The sequence below is a fragment of the Taudactylus pleione genome, unplaced genomic scaffold, assembly GCF_031769625.1.
Source record: "Taudactylus pleione unplaced genomic scaffold, aTauple2 ptg000617l, whole genome shotgun sequence".
NCBI classification, from domain to species: domain Eukaryota; kingdom Metazoa; phylum Chordata; class Amphibia; order Anura; family Myobatrachidae; genus Taudactylus; species Taudactylus pleione.
The window spans coordinates 1073026-1091508 of NW_028285019.1; the positions used below are offsets into that span (position 1 = coordinate 1073026).

An 18483-nucleotide genomic window follows, 5' to 3' on the forward strand; every position below is an offset into this window, starting at 1 on the left:
CATAGTGTATGTGTATATAATATAATGTGTGTTACTTGCTACTCCCCCCTCTGGCCTACTGACACTGTATATATGTGTGGATATATATATTTCTGTAGCATTTGTCAGAACATTGGCCTTGATGTACATGACATTTTCCCTATTAGCAGCTGATCTGATACCCGGGATATGGCAGTGTGACTGGCTGTAGGTATTGCTGTGTATGGTGGGGATAGGGTATTATACATGTCAGTATATAATGTGTGCTGTGTGATACCCGGGATATGGCAGTGTGACTGGCTGTAGGTGTTGCTGTGTATGGTGGGGATAGGGTATTATACATGTCAGTATATAATGTGTGCTGTGTGATACCCGGGATATGGCAGTGTGACTGGCTGTAGGTATTGCTGTGTATGGTGGGGATAGGGTATTATACATGTCAGTATATAATGTGTGCTGTGTGATACCCGGGATATGGCAGTGTGACTGGCTGTAGGTGTTGCTGTGTATGGTGGGGATAGGGTATTATACATGTCAGTATATAATGTGTGCTGTGTGATACCCGGGATATGGCAGTGTGACTGGCTGTAGGTATTGCTGTGTATTGGTGGGGATAGGGTATTATACATGTCAGTATATAATGTGTGCTGTGTGATACCCGGGATATGGCAGTGTGACTGGCTGTAGGTGTTGCTGTGTATGGTGGGGATTAGGGTATTATACATGTCAGTATATAATGTGTGCTGTGTGATACCCTGGATACGGCAGCGTGACTGGCTGTAGGTATTGCTGTGTATGGTGGGGATAGGGTATTATACATGTCAGTATATAATGTGTGCTGTGTGATACCCGGGATATGGCAGTGTGACTGGCTGTAGGTATTGCTGTGTATGGTGGGGATAGGGTATTATACATGTCAGTATATAATGTGTGCTGTGTGATACCCGGGATATGGCAGTGTGACTGGCTGTAGGTGTTGCTGTGTATGGTGGGGATAGGGTATTATACATGTCAGTATATAATGTGTGCTGTGTGATACCCGGGATATGGCAGTGTGACTGGCTGTAGGTGTTGCTGTGTATGGTGGGGATAGGGTATTATACATGTCAGTATATAATGTGTGCTGTGTGATACCCGGGATATGGCAGTGTGACTGGCTGTAGGTATTGCTGTGTATGGCGGGGACATAGGGTATTATACATGTCAGTATATAATGTGTGCTGTGTGATACCCGGGATATGGCAGTGTGACTGGCTGTAGGTATTGCTGTGTATGGCGGGGACATAGGGTATTATACATGTCGCTGTGAATCAGATTATTGGAGGATATACTGTAGGCTGGGGCCTCATGCTTTATGGATTTGTTGCTATAAGTGTGGACGCTGGATTCTAGGTTAATGTCACCAGTTCCCTTATTCTGCCGGTAATTTTCCAGTTTCCATGGAGTGTATTCAGGCCAGAGATATTTTGCAGCCAGCTCTGTACTTCAGGGGAGATTATAGCTACTGACTTCTAGAGAGATCTCCTCAATGCTCCTATTGTATCTACCTGATGGTAAGTAGCACTATGGAGGTTGTGTAGCCACAGGACCTGGATGAGAAGTAGCCCAGACGTGGTCATTAGTGTCACTGGGGCTACATTGTATTTAGGAGTCAGATACAGATGTCTTGTCTGTGATTCCTTAGGGCAGCAGCTGACATCCGGTAACGTCTGTATCTGTGGTATGTATGTATGTATGTACAGTGTTATATAAGTAACATACTACACTGTAGTGTCGTGCCTTACGCTGTGCCCACTATATGGAGTCTGTGTATTGGGGATCACTCTGCCTAATATTTATAGGTGCTCCGTACTGTGTTGCCTGGGGGATTGTGTGCTTTGGGGTTGGGGGAGGCTGAGTAAACAACTTTATAGCTTTCTGTCTTATGGGAGTCTTGTCATTCAGTTTCAATATTCAGACGAGCCCTTTAGGGCAAGTATTGGAGAACAGTTTGTGGGCTGCATGAATCACAGCTGGTGACCCCCTATGGCAGGAAACACGCTAAGACTACACACACACGCTAAGAGTACACACACAGTTCTGCATTGGTTTCAGAGTTTTTTTTATGGTGCCACTTGTTGCAACACGAAAGATTTCTGAGTTGGTCTTTACATGTCCCAGGATCCACATCTATCTTGTAGGCAGAGATTTGTTGTTACTTGTATTCATTAGTAACTATGTGACCTGTCATCTTCTTCACTTGTCATTTCTCAGCGCACGGGACAGAGCAATGCGGAATATGCAAAGATGGCCAATTTTCAGTATTAGAATTGATAGATGAGCTTTCAGCGACTCTATTGTGGTCCCTGTCTTTCCCATAAGAGGTCAGTTCTAGGATCCTGCTGAGTCAGAGCAAAACCAACTGCTCACTGTGAGTCTTATATAATCAATATCTCTCCAGTCCTAAATTATTAATTGTATCTAGTCCAGTGTTAGGCTCCTTGTTTAGTGCTTTCCGGTACAATATTAAGCCGAAAGAGAATCTATACTGTCGGACGACTTAGTGATTTTACATTGTGCGACTTTGTGCTAGGGTAGCTTATGTATATACTAGCTGAAGTACCCAGCGTTGCCCAGTTTTAAATGAAGTTATTAAGTTATAGGCATCCCAGGCCAATTACCACCCTCTGTGAAGGTTTCTTCCATATCCATCTAGTGGAAGGCGCAGAACAGGCTCCCCGGATCACAGTTCTGCCCAGTGTACCCCAACGGGAGGTCCAACCGGTACCCTAACCCCCATGAAACCTGTCCAGGATCCAACTCTGTCACCGCGTGTTGGTTTCCTCCCAATCGGTGCAGGGGTTTTTTGAATGCGTAACCGGACAGTCAGACCAATTCATTTTATATATAATATTGACAAATATTTATTTATTTTCTATGAAACCTAACTTCAGTCTTTTTAGTGATTATTCTCTTGATCAAACTGGTTTATTTTATTAAGGAGTGGAATACCAGTGTTCATTATTGTGTCATTTACCATTGATCTGTGTCTATTAGGCTCCGTGTGCACTGGTGTTATATGTTATACCACTGGCAGCTGGTTTGGAGCTACGTATCCAGAGCTTACAAGCTTCACCTGTGTTGCTTTCCGTTTTGGTTATACTGTATATAGAGGTTTGGCATTATATAGAGGTTTGGTATTTTGTATTAAACTGTAAGAAAATTGGAGGTCCAGGTTCCTATCCCTGAGTGATCTCTTTGTGACACTGTCCCAGGCATCTTTGCTGCACTAAATGTTCTATACCAGAATCAATTAAAATAAGCGACGTGGGATGAAAGTGGCGCTATATGATTTGATTTGCGCGATGTGCCCGCTTACCATGGTAAGCAGGACATACAGCAAAACTTACCTCAAATTGGGACAGTCTTGCTGAATTTGTGACATTTGGTAGATGTGGTTTGCACCACTGCGCTCAGCAAGAAGGTAATTCGCCGAATAACCCGCGTTGTACAACTGCGCACATATTTGCCCATTGCGGCAGGCTGAACATTGCAAATTTTCCTTTGTACCACTGTTGGGTGTGAGGAAAAACGAGCGTTGTTGCTGACCGCGATGTGCCAATACGGAATGACACATCGCAGTCTTGTCGCTAAATAGTGTTACAGGAGTTTGAGATCATGTGAGAGGTTTCGTAGACTTCAGTAGTCACATTTAAAGGGCCGGATTCCGTTAGCCACGCTAATTACCGCAGGCTGCACTTAAAGTGGGTTTCTGTTCGTCACTTCCTGAGACTCAAACAGAAATCTGCGGTAAGTATGGCGTTCTGTCCTTACCGCGTACGCATTAATACATAGCTAGTGGCACTTGACACGGAAACTATAGGGCTTGTAATTGAATAGCTCTGGGACATAAAGTCTGAGGCTACAAGCCCACGGTAAGTATTGTAGCTAAATGAATCCGGCCCTAAGGGAACTGTAGTCAACCTCTCTTCACCCTAAGCTAGTTGGTAACAGAGAGCAATAGCTCGCAATCAGCTGCATAGAGAATGTAAACATGTGAAAGATCTCATTCTGCCAGTACATGGGGACTATTACATGTATGTATGTATGTACTGTATATATATGACTGTGCCATAGAATGAGGTTAATCTATCACTGTCTTCTCGTATTCAACAACAGGGATAGCACAGAGAAATGACTGGTCTCTCGTATTATTGCAGTGTACTGCGTCCCTGTAGCACGCTATGGGGACTTTGGTGTTTGCTCAATTTTTAGCAATTTCAGATGGCGCGTTCCCTATATCCAGCAATGGGGGACCTGGGAGGAGAGAGCATGTACTTAATCCCTGCCAGGTGAAACTGCGGTCTACATTTCACAGAGACCCTTCGCCGTCATCGCCAGTCTGCTGATGAAATAGAGGTAACCCTGGCAGAGGTGTAGGATATTGTGCCGGGGGTCATGATAAATGCCAGCGCTACTCATTTCTGTATTGCCCTGATCAGTGATGACGCAGATTTACAGTCAGCGGATGATCTACATAAATAGGCCCCTTAGTTCTTCTATAAATGTAATGTGTGCTGTGTGTGTTACAACATATGTAATCCATTCATCTATATCTGTGTTCCCTGCCGCCCAGCTTACACTTTACAGGCAGCGCAATGGATAAACAGCCACACGCAGAACATGCTGAAACATTTATGTACTTTACCATTTATCTGAATGGAAATAGTCTCCCATTGATTTTCTTCTATGCTAAGAACTTCCTGTCTGTCAGAGCCATTACAATGACCGTAATGCTGACTTTATCTGCATAGCCACCATTTGTTTTTGCAGTACGTTAGGAATGCTTCGCGCGGAAGTCTCCATTACCGGAATTTTTGTACAGTTCTTTATGGCCACGTTGAGACCACAAATAAAAACAGGATCATTGCTGTATTTCAGCTGAATTAATGATTAAGTGGTCAGCATCGCATTGCCGTGGTTTAGAACAACAGTGATTGGACGGTTTGTTACGGCTGTTATGTTTTGTAGAAATTATTTTGGTATTCTGGTTCCACAAGGGTCACTGGCACCTACAGTAAGCATTTTATACAGAAACCAATATAGGTATAACATTATTCCTCAGCCTGATAATATTGTTCCTCAACCTGATAATATTGTTCCTCAACCTGATAATATTGTTCCTCAGCCTGATTGAGTCCCAGCGCTGTAAATAACTTTCCCACTGTTCTCTGAAGCATCTTCGCACTCCGTAGTCTGTTTTACAATTAGTGAAATGTATTGTTAATGGTACCTGAAATACGCCCCATTCCCCGACCATGATCAGCTCCAATGCTGGCTGTCAGAATCACTTGCAGTGTGGCCCATATGACCCGTCCGTTTGACAATACAGCTGCCCATGCTGGCACTGGCAGCAGCTGACCACACACGGGCAGATACTTGCTTTTATTCTGGCTGGAATTACAAGAAAGCCATAAAGTGACTGGTTTCAGTTCTGTCACATTGTTTGGTACTTGTTAATTATATGGGCACCACTTATCAAGGAGGAGGAACTATTGGGGCCTTACACCCCTGGCCGGAGCGACAAGCTACATTTGTAACATGTCACTTCCTTCCCAGCGTCTCGGTTTGGTTATCTGTGCCAGGATCCTTGCCTTGATTGTCCTTTGGGCAACACGGTTGCATGGTGGTCAGCATCACTGAGGTCATGCGCTCAACTCCCGATCATGGCTCATCTATGCCGAGTTTGTAAGTTGTCCCCGTGTTTGCATGGCTGTGCTCTGTGTGCTCTGGTTTTCTCTCACAGTCCAAACACATACTTGTAGCTTAATTGGCTGATGATAAAAAAAGAACCTCAGTGTGTATCTGTCCATGTAATAGGGAATGTAGATTAGATTGTAAGCTCCACTGGAGCAGGGAATGTGGAGAATGACATAGATTCTCTGTACAGTGCTGGGTAAATTGGTGGCGCTATAAATATGTAATAATAATCCTGCCAGGATCCTGGGGTCGGTCGTCTGTACCCGGATCCTGCCTAGTTATTTCTCCTCCGCTAACGTGCTGCACAGCTCCTTCACAATGAGAACGTGGTCTGGTGGTGGCAGGCGTGGCGAGGGTTCTTACCCCCCCAAGGGGTTCTGTGAGAAGATGGTACAGGGCGAGCAGATGGGATAGTGGTACATATATGTTTTGTGTTGCCCTGAAATTCTTCTCTATGTGGATCCCCTTTAAATTGGCCAGTGACATCTATATAAAGATTGATCCTTAGGACATAAGTGTGCTGAGGTTTTCTGCTTCCGCTCTTGTTGGTGAGTAGTGAATGAAGTCATTACCAGCTGTGTCTTTCCTGCCTCTGTTCAGTATAAAAGCCAAAAGACTATTACAGTGTATATAACCGAGCATGGATCTTATCGCTGCTATCTGCTCCTTGTAATGAGCCTGCATCCCCTGAGATGCCTTAGGGAGAAGCCACACCATTCTAGTTACCATTACCTATTACCCAATTACGGGATCTCCGCTCCATAATCCGGCCTATGCCACCAAAGTGCTTCCATGGTCCCTGTTATACAGCCGTGTAATATGGCCTGGTAACACACAGACACAATGCAGGAGGCTGTCGGCATGGGAGAGCCCTAATGCAGTGTGCACAATTAGATTATGTCTTTATGAAAGCTTCCTATTGTAGTAGTTTATCTTTCTTTTTTTTTTCTTCTTTAACTTAACGCGATTATTTTATTTTCAGCTTAGTCTCAGTAAGGAGGAGGCTGCCCCCTAATAGCACTGGGCCCTTGTTTGGGGCCTCCAGTTTGTGATTTCTGTTTTCTTCGAAGAATACTAATAAGTTGATCTTTTGTATGGTGGCGACATATAGTACTTCCTGGCTGCGCGGCTCTCGTGTCTCTGGGAGATCTTTGTCCTCCGTAGATTTTCTGGGAATTGGCTGCCCATGTAAGTGACAGTGTCCGGCTGTCAGACGCACATCGCAGTGTTTGTCATGGAGCTGACAGCCCAAACATTTCTTTTAACCAAAAGTAAAATATTGTATATTGTTGTGACCGCAAGTAACAGGCTTTAAGTAGAATTCTTATATCTTTAAAATAATAAATATATGTATATGTAATAAAGACATATTTAATATATATTAATAAAGAAAATTAAGAATACATCAATGCTTTATTGGCAAAGGTAATTTTTGTGATTATACTGTTCCCTGTCTGTGTGACGTTATACTACTGCCTTCCCTGCCGCTGTGTGGCGTTATACTACTGCCTTCCCTGCCGGTGTGTGATATATTATCCTACTGCCTTCCCTGCCGGTGTGACGTTATACTACTGCCTTCCCTGCCGGTGTGACGTTATACTACTGCCTTCCCTGCCGGTGTGTGACGTTATACTACTGCCTTCCCTGCCGGTGTGTGATATATTATCCTACTGCCTTCCCTGCCGGTGTGACGTTATACTACTGCCTTCCCTGCCGCTGTGTGGCGTTATACTACTGCCTTCCCTGCCGGTGTGTGATATATTATCCTACTGCCTTCCCTGCCGGTGTGACGTTATACTACTGCCTTCCCTGCCGGTGTGACGTTATACTACTGCCTTCCCTGCCGGTGTGTGACGTTATACTACTGCCTTCCCTGCCGCTGTGTGACGTTATACTACTGCCTTCCCTGCCGCTGTGTGACGTTATACTACTGCCTTCCCTGCCGCTGTGTGACGTTATACTACTGCCTTCCCTGCCGCTGTGTGACGTTATACTACTGCCTTCCCTGCCGGTGTGTGACGTTATACTACTGCCTTCCCTGCCGGTGTGTGACGTTATACTACTGCCTTCCCTGCCGCTGTGTGACGTTATACTACTGCCTTCCCTGCCGGTGTGTGATATATTATCCTACTGCCTTCACTGCCGGTGTGTGACGTTATACTACTGCCTTCCCTGCCGGTGTGTGACGTTATACTACTGCCTTCCCCCTTCCCTGCCGGTGTGACGTTATACTACTGCCTTCCCCCTTCCCTGCCGGTGTGACGTTATACTACTGCCTTCCCCCTTCCCTGCCGGTGTGTGGCGTTATACTACTGCCTTCCCTGCCGGTGTGTGACGTTATACTACTGCCTTCCCTGCCGGTGTGTGACGTTATACTACTGCCTTCCCCCTTCCCTGCCGGTGTGTGATGTTATACTACTGCGTTAAGACCACCGTTTGCATATTCGGTCTTGTAGTAAAGTTTATTGTAAATGGTATAATGATCTTTTTATTGCTCACATTCCTTATCTAATAGGTGCATTTGTGGCCATTTCCGCACTTAATGTACAAATGTTGTAAGTACGGGCTGAAAGGAAGGATTGTTATACTGAATGTGATATAGTCTAGCTGTGGAGCTTGCAGAAAGCTTTGGATGTTATAGAGACTAGAGACCTCCATTTGACCGACGATCATCTTTGATATAAATAGTTGTGTTTGGTGCAAGTTGGACATTGTTCTTTCTTTATGTGAACCAGATTTTAATTGACACTTCATAAGCCTAAAACACCTTTTAAAGAAAATGTTTGAATTGTTTGCGCAGTTATGGCTGCAGCTCGGCGCGGTGCGGATGTCAGACACGGGTGTGTGCTGGTAGGATAGACCGGCCGAAGCTGGGATAGTAAGACACTGGCTATACACACCTGTGCATCCCCAAATATACATATAGCTGTTTGTCGCTGTGCTAACGCTTTTATATTCATGTTACTGTCAGACCTGATCATTTTTCTTCTTTCATTTGAATGTTCAGTGTTGTAAAGTTTTGGTGTGATTTGTGGTTCTACATAACCCGAAGAAGAGTTAGTAACCCGGCCATAGATAGGAACAGCTTCCAATAACCTGACTGTACTGTTAGTAACCCTGCCATAGATGGGTTATTGGGAGCTGGTCCTGACTGTACTGTTAGTAACTCTGCCATAGATGGGTTATTGGAAGCTGGTCCTGACTGTACGGTTAGTAACTCTGCCATAGATGGGTTATTGGAAGCTGGTCCTGACTGTACTGTTAGTAACTCTGCCATAGATAGGTTATTGGAAGCTGGTCCTGACTGTACTGTTAGTAACCCGGCCATAGATGGGTTATTGGAAGCTGGTCCTGACTGTACTGTTAGTAACTCTGCCATATATGAGTTATTGGAAGCTGGTCCTGACTGTACTGTTAGTAACTCTGCCATAGATGGGTTATTGGAAGCTGGTCCTGACTGTACTGTTAGTAACCCTGCCATAGATGGGTTATTGGAAGCTGGTCCTGACTGTACTGTTAGTAACTCTGCCATAGATGGGTTATTGGAAGCTGGTCCTGACTGTACTGTTAGTAACCCTGCCATAGATGGGTTATTGGAAGCTGGTCCTGACTGTACTGTTAGTAACTCTGCCATAGATGGGTTATTGGAAGCTGGTCCTGACTGTACTGTTAGTAACCCTGCCATAGATGGGTTATTGGAAGCTGGTCCTGACTGTACTGTTAGTAACCCTGCCATAGATGGGTTATTGGAAGCTGGTCCTGACTGTACTGTTAGTAACCCTGCCATAGATGGGTTATTGGAAGCTGGTCCTGACTGTACTGTTAGTAACCCGGCCATAGATGGGTTATTGGAAGCTGGTCCTGACTGTACTGTTAGTAACCCGGCCATAGATGGGTTATTGGAAGCTGGTCCTGACTGTACTGTTAGTAACTCTGCCATATATGAGTTATTGGGAGCTGGTCCTGACTGTACTGTTAGTAACTCTGCCATAGATGGGTTATTGGAAGCTGGTCCTGACTGTACTGTTAGTAACTCTGCCATATATGAGTTATTGGAAGCTGGTCCTGACTGTACTGTTAGTAACTCTGCCATAGATGGGTTATTGGAAGCTGGTCCTGACTGTACTGTTAGTAACCCGGCCATAGATGGGTTATTGGAAGCTGGTCCTGACTGTACTGTTAGTAACTCTGCCATATATGAGTTATTGGGAGCTGGTCCTGACTGTACTGTTAGTAACTCTGCCATAGATGGGTTATTGGGAGCTGGTCCTGACTGTACTGTTAGTAACTCTGCCATATATGAGTTATTGGAAGCTGGTCCTGACTGTACTGTTAGTAACTCTGCCATATATGAGTTATTGGGAGCTGGTCCTGACTGTACTGTTAGTAACTCTGCCATAGATGGGTTATTGGAAGCTGGTCCTGACTGTACTGTTAGTAACTCTGCCATATATGAGTTATTGGGAGCTGGTCCTGACTGTACTGTTAGTAACTCTGCCATAGATGAGTTATTGGGAGCTGGTCCTGACTGTACTGTTAGTAACCCTGCCATAGATGGGTTATTGGAAGCTGGTCCTGACTGTACTGTTAGTAACCCGGCCATAGATGGGTTATTGGAAGCTGGTCCTGACTGTACTGTTAGTAACCCTGCCATAGATGGGTTATTGGAAGCTGGTCCTGACCGTACTGTTAGTAACTCTGCCATAGATGGGTTATTGGAAGCTGGTCCTGACTGTACTGTTAGAAACTCTGCCATAGATGGGTTATTGGAAGCTGGTCCTGACTGTACTGTTAGTAACCCTGCCATAGATGGGTTATTGGAAGCTGGTCCTGACTGTACTGTTAGTAACTCTGCCATAGATGGGTTATTGGAAGCTGGTCCTGACTGTACTGTTAGTAACTCTGCCATAGATGGGTTATTGGAAGCTGGTCATGACTGTACTGTTAGTAACCCTGCCATAGATGGGTTATTGGAAGCTGGTCCTGACTGTACTGTTAGTAACCCTGCCATAGATGGGTTATTGGAAGCTGGTCCTGACTGTACTGTTAGTAACCCTGCCATAGATGGGTTATTGGAAGCTGGTCCTGACTGTACTGTTAGTAACTCTGCCATAGATAGGTTATTGGAAGCTGGTCCTGACTGTACTGTTAGTAACCCGGCCATAGATGGGTTATTGGAAGCTGGTCCTGACTGTACTGTTAGTAACCCTGCCATAGATGGGTTATTGGAAGCTGGTCCTGACTGTACTGTTAGTAACCCGGCCATAGATGGGTTATTGGAAGCTGGTCCTGACTGTACTGTTAGTAACCCTGCCATAGATGGGTTATTGGAAGCTGGTCCTGACTGTACTGTTAGTAACCCTGCCATAGATGGGTTATTGGAAGTTGGTCCTGACTGTACTGTTAGTAACCCGGCCATACATGGGTTATTGGAAGCTGGTCCTGACTGTACTGTTAGTAACTCTGCCATAGATGGGTTATTGGAAGCTGGTCCTGACTGTACTGTTAGTAACTCTGCCATAGATGGGTTATTGGAAGCTGGTCCTGACTGTACTGTTAGTAACCCGGCCATAGATGGGTTATTGGAAGCTGGTCCTGACTGTACTGTTAGTAACTCTGCCATAGATGGGTTATTGGAAGCTGGTCCTGACTGTACTGTTAGTAACCCTGCCATAGATGGGTTATTGGAAGCTGGTCCTGACTGTACTGTTAGTAACTCTGCCATAGATGGGTTATTGGAAGCTGGTCCTGACTGTACTGTTAGTAACCCTGCCATAGATGGGTTATTGGAAGCTGGTCCTGACTGTACTGTTAGTAACCCTGCCATATATGAGTTATTGGGAGCTGGTCCTGACTGTACTGTTAGTAACTCTGCCATAGATGGGTTATTGGAAGCTGGTCCTGACTGTACTGTTAGTAACTCTGCCATAGATGGGTTATTGGAAGCTGGTCCTGACTGTACTGTTAGTAACCCTGCCATAGATGGGTTATTGGAAGCTGGTCCTGATTGTACTGTTAGTAACCCTGCCATAGGTAGGTTATCGGGAGCTGATCCTGACTGTACTGTGTGAGGCGCTGTGGATCGCTGGTGGCGCCATATAGATAACGGAAAATGATGATGATGATAATAAGAATAGCTGGACTGATGCTTGGGGCACATGTGCAGAATCTGTTGCTGTCCTGGATTGTGGTATACGGCACATACACCAGTTATCAGTGATGATCAGATGCTCATTCTATGGGGTACCGTCTGACAATGGCAGTCACTATCAGGGGTTTGCCCCATAAGGTGCCCATTCCCAGGGCTTGGTAACTAGCTGCAGTTCCATGTCCCAGTAGGAAATGATGGGGACATATTACTGAGCGCTACAGTGAGTCTCTCCTGCTTTAACCTCTTGATAAATTGTCCTGATACCAATGTTTGCTTCAGTCATGTGGGAACGGCCGTTTTCGCATCATTTAAGGCAAATCCACACTTGATAAATAGGCCCCTAAGAACTGTACAACCAGTCGGTCCCGCGTTCCCCGGCAGTGTGGCGGGGGAACGGCTGGTAATATGCTCGGTGTTTGGGCAGTATAACAGATGCTTGCATATGTCTGCCCAGGACCACTCTGGGATCATTTACTGGGTGAAGTAATATATATCCGTAAAGCAGAATTCATCCCAGATGACTTTCAAATGTTGCCTTTATATATTCTCAATACTTTCCTAATTATATTCCCCCCCCGCCCCCCCCTGATAAGACATTCCATGGCCTCCTGTAGGGTGCAGACTGCAACTTATACACATACTGAAAGCGGACAAACTGTTGTCCCATCGCTTGGTATGATCTGCCCCCCCTAGTGATCGAGAGACCCTGCCCAACAGCCCTGAGGGGCGACTGGGCTCTAATTAGATCTCTGCCATAGCAGTAAGCTGGCAGCTGTATCTGGCATGATGATGGAAAAAGTATTCTGAGTGTATCCAAATTTCAAAGCAAAGATCCAGGTATGGAAGTTACCAATCACACAAGGGGCAAAATTTACTAAGTGGCGGTTTCTATTCTATTCTAAACCCCGGCGGTTTGGTGGCGGTTTTGCATCGGTTTCTAAATGACAGCCCTGTTCTATTCTATTCTAAAATGTGTTTTGATGGCAGTTTTGGCCTTCGTAAATCTGCAAATAGCAAAACCGCCGCCAAACCACAGTCAAAACAAATTTTAGAATATATCATACTGTACATCCTACCTGTATCATCCACCTTACCCCAGCTCTTCTCCTCCATCTCCTACTATATCATACAGCGCATTCATACTGTACATCCTACCTGTATCATCCACCTTACCCCAGCTCCTCTCCTCCATCTCCTACTATATCATACAGCACATTCATACTGTACATCCTACCTGTATCATCCACCTTACCCCAGCTCCTCTCCTCCATCTCCTACTATATCATACAGCACATTCATACCGTACATCCTACCTGTATCATCCACCTTACTCCAGCTCCTCTCCTCCATCTCCTACTATATCATACAGCACATTCATACTGTACATCCTTCCTGTATCATCCACCTTACCCCAGCTCCTCTCCTCCATCTCCTACTATATCATACAGCACATTCATACTGTACATCCTACCTGTATCATCCACCTTACCCCAGCTCCTCTCCTCCATCTCCTACTATATCATACAGCACATTCATACTGTACATCCTACCTGTATCATCCACCTTACCCCAGCTCCTCTCCTCCATCTCCTACTATATCATACAGCACATTCATACTGTACATCCTACCTGTATCATCCACCTTACCCCAGCTCCTCTCCTCCATCTCCCACTCTTATATCATACAGCACATTCATACTGTACATCCTACCTGTATCATCCACCTTACCCCAGCTCCTCTCCTCCATCTCCTACTATATCATACAGCACATTCATACTGTACATCCTACCTGTATCATCCACCTTACCCCAGCTCTTCTCCTCCATCTCCTACTATATCATACAGCACATTCATACCGTACATCCTACCTGTATCATCCACCTTACCCCAGCTCCTCTCCTCCATCTCCCACTCTTATATCATACAGCACATTCATACTGTACATCCTACCTGTATCATCCACCTTACCCCAGCTCCTCTCCTCCATCTCCTACTATATCATACAGCACATTCATACTGTACATCCTACCTGTATCATCCACCTTACCCCAGCTCCTCTCCTCCATCTCCTACTATATCATACAGCACATTCATACTGTACATCCTACCTGTATCATCCACCTTACCCCAGCTCCTCTCCTCCATCTCCTACTATATCATACAGCACATTCATACTGTACATCCTACCTGTATCATCCACCTTACCCCAGCTCCTCTCCTCCATCTCCCACTATATCATACAGCACATTCATACTGTACATCCTACCTGTATCATCCACCTTACCCCAGCTCCTCTCCTCCATCTCCTACTATATCATACAGCACATTCATACTGTACATCCTACCTGTATCATCCACCTTACCCCAGCTCCTCTCCTCCATCTCCTACTATATCATACAGCACATTCATACTGTACATCCTACCTGTATCATCCACCTTACCCCAGCTCCTCTCCTCCATCTCCTACTATATCATACAGCACATTCATACTGTACATCCTACCTGTATCATCCACCTTACCCCATCTCCTCTCCTCCATCTCCTACTATATCATACAGCACATTCATACTGTACATCCTACCTGTATCATCCACCTTACCCCAGCTCCTCTCCTCCATCACCTGCTATATCATACAGCACATTCATACCGTACATCCTACCTGTATCATCCACCTTACCCCAGCTCCTCTCCTCCATCTCCTACTATATCATACAGCACATTCATACTGTACATCCTACCTGTATCATCCACCTTACCCCAGCTCCTCTCCTCCATCTCCTGCTATATCATACAGCGCATTCATACTGTACATCCTACCTGTATCATCCACCTTACCCCAGCTCCTCTCCTCCATCTCCTGCTATATCATACAGCACATTCATACCGTACATCCTACCTGTATCATCCACCTTACCCCAGCTCCCCTCCTCCATCTCCTACTATATCATACAGCACATTCATACTGTACATCCTACCTCTATCATCCACCTTACCCCAGCTCCTCTCCACCATCTCCTACTCTAATATCATAAAGCACATTCATACCGTACATCCTACCTGTATCATCCACCTTACCCCAGCTCCTCTCCTCCATCTCCTACTATATCATACAGCACATTCATACTGTACATCCTACCTGTATCATCCACCTTACCTCAGCTTCTCTCCTCCATCTCCTACTATATCATACAGCGCATTCATACCGTACATCCTACCTGTATCATCCACCTTACCCCAGCTCCTCTCCTCCATCTCCTACTATATAATACAGCGCATTCATACCGTACATCCTACCTGTATCATCCACCTTACCCCAGCTCCTCTCCTCCATCTCCTACTATATAATACAGCACATTCATACTGTACATCCTACCTGTATCATCCACCTTACCCCAGCTCCTCTCCTCCATCTCCTACTCTAATATCATACAGCACATTCATACTGTACATCCTACCTGTATCATCCACCTTACCCCAGCTCCTCTCCTCCATCTCCTGCTATATCATACAGCACATTCATACTGTACATCGTACCTGTATCATCCACCTTACCCCAGCTCCTCTCCTCCATCTCCTACTATATCATACAGCACATTCATACTGTACATCCTACCTGTATCATCCACCTTACCCCAGCTCCTCTACTCCATCTCCTGCTATATCATACAGCACATTCATACCGTATATCCTACCTGTATCATCCACCTTACCCCAGCTCCTCTCCTCCATCTCCTGCTATATCATACAGCACATTCATACCGTACATCCTACCTGTATCATCCACCTTACCCCAGCTCCTCTCCTCCATCTCCTACTATATCATACAGCACATTCATACTGTACATCCTACCTGTATCATCCACCTTACCCCAGCTCCTCTCCTCCATCTCCTGCTATATCATACAGCACATTCATACCGTACATCCTACCTGTATCATCCACCTTACCCCAGCTTCTCTCCTCCATCTCCTACTATATCATACAGCACATTCATACCGTACATCCTACCTGTATCATCCACCTTACCCCGGCTCCTCTCCTCCATCTCCTACTATATCATACAGCACATTCATACCGTACATCCTACCTGTATCATCCACCTTACCCCGGCTCCTCTCCTCCATCTCCTACTATATCATACAGCACATTCCGTACATCCTACCTGTATCATCCACCTTACCTCAGCTTCTCTCCTCCATCTCCCACTGTTATATCATACAGCACATTCATACTGTACATCCTACCTGTATCATCCATCTTACCCCAGCACATCTCCTCCATCTCCTACTATATCATACAGCACATTCATACCGTACAACCGACCTGTATCATCCACCTTACCCCAGCTCCTCTCCTCCATCTCCTGCTATATCATACAGCACATTCATACTGTACATCCTACCTGTATCATCCACCTTACCCCAGCTCCTCTCCTCCATCTCCTGCTATATCATACAGCACATTCATACTGTACATCCTACCTGTATCATCCACCTTACCCCAGCTCCTCTCCTCCATCTACTGCTATATCATACAGCACATTCATACTGTACATCCTACCTGTATCATCCACCTTACCCCAGCTCCTCTCCTCCATCTCCTGCTATATCATACAGCACATTCATACTGTACATCCTACCTGTATCATCCACCTTACCCCGGCTCCTCTCCTCCATCTCCTACTTTATCATACAGTACATTCATACTGTACATCCTACCTGTATCATCCACCTTACCCCAGCTCCTCTCCTCCATCTCCTACTATATCATACAGCACATTCATACTGTACATCCTACCTGTATCATCCACCTTACCCCAGCTCCTCTCCTCCATCTCCTACTATATCATACAGCACATTCATACTGTACATCCTACCTGTATCATCCACCTTACCCCAGCTCCTCTCCTCCATCTCCCACTCTTATATCATACAGCACATTCATACCGTACATCCTACCTGTATCATCCACCTTACCCCAGTTCCTCTACTCCATCTCCCACTCTTATATCATACAGCACATTCATACCGTACATCCTACCTGTATCATCCACCTTACCCCAGCTCCTCTCCTCCATCTCCTACTATATCATACAGCACATTCATACTGTACATCCTACCTGTATCATCCACCTTACCCCAGCTCCTCTCCTCCATCTCCTACTATATCATACAGCACATTCATACTGTACATCCTACCTGTATCATCCACCTTACCCCAGCTCCTCTCCTCCATCTGCCACTATATCATCCAGCGCATTCATACCGTACTTCCTACCTGTATCATCCACCTTACCCCAGCTCCTCTCCTCCATCTCCCACTATATCATCCAGCGCATTCATACTGTACATCCTACCTGTATCATCCACCTTACCCCAGCTCCTTTCCTCCATCTCCCACTATATCATACAGCACATTCATACCGTACATCCTACCTGTATCATCCACCTGACCCCAGCTCCTCTCCTCCATCTCCTACTATATCATACAGCACATTCATACTGTACATCCTACCTGTATCATCCACCTTACCCCAGCTCCTCTCCTCCATCTCCCACTCTTATATCATACAGCACATTCATACTGTACAACCTACCTGTATCATCCACCTTACCCCAGCTCCTCTCCACCATCTCCTACTATATCATACAGCACATTCATACTGTACATCCTACCTGTATCATCCACCTTACTCCAGCTCCTCTCCTCCATCTCCTACTATATCATACAGCACATTCATACCGTACATCCTACCTGTATCATCCACCTTACCTCAGCTCCTCTCCACCATCTCCTACTATATCATACAGCACATTCATACCGTACATCCTACCTGTATCATCCACCTTACCCCAGCTCCTCTCCACCATCTCCTACTCTAATATCATACAGCACATTCATACTGTACATCCTACCTGTATCATCCACCTTACCCCAGCTCCTCTCCTCCATCTCCTACTATATCATACAGCACATTCATACTGTACATCCTACCTGTATCATCCACCTTACCTCAGCTTCTCTCCTCCATTTCCTACTATATCATACAGCACATTCATACTGTACATCCTACCTGTATCATCCACCTTACCCCAGCTCCTCTCCTCCATCTCCTACTATATCATACAGCACATTCATACTGTACATCCTACCTGTATCATCCACCTTACCCCAGCTCCTCTCCACCATCTCCTACTCTAATCTCATACAGCACATTCATACCGTACATCCTACCTGTATCATCCACCTTACCCCGGCTCCTCTCCTCCATCTCCTACTATATCATACAGTACATTCATACCGTACATCCTACCTGTATCATCCACCTTACCCCAGCTCCTCTCCTCCATCTCCTACTATATCATACAGCACATTCCGTACATCCTACCTGTATCATCCACCTTACCTCAGCTTCTCTCCTCCATCTCCCACTGTTATATCATACAGCACATTCATACTGTACATCCTACCTGTATCATCCATCTTACCCCAGCACATCTCCTCCATCTCCTACTATATCATACAGCACATTCATACCGTACAACCGACCTGTATCATCCACCTTACCCCAGCTCCTCTCCTCCATCTCCTGCTATATCATACAGCACATT

The 18483-nt window shown here is 45.4% G+C and overlaps 1 protein-coding gene across 1 annotated transcript in view; it reads left to right on the plus strand.

Annotated features, from left to right (window-relative positions):
* RAPH1 (Ras association (RalGDS/AF-6) and pleckstrin homology domains 1) overlaps window positions 1–18483 on the plus strand; it is a 112720-nt gene that overhangs the window by 775 nt on the left and 93462 nt on the right. The gene's annotated exons all lie outside the window — the stretch shown is intronic.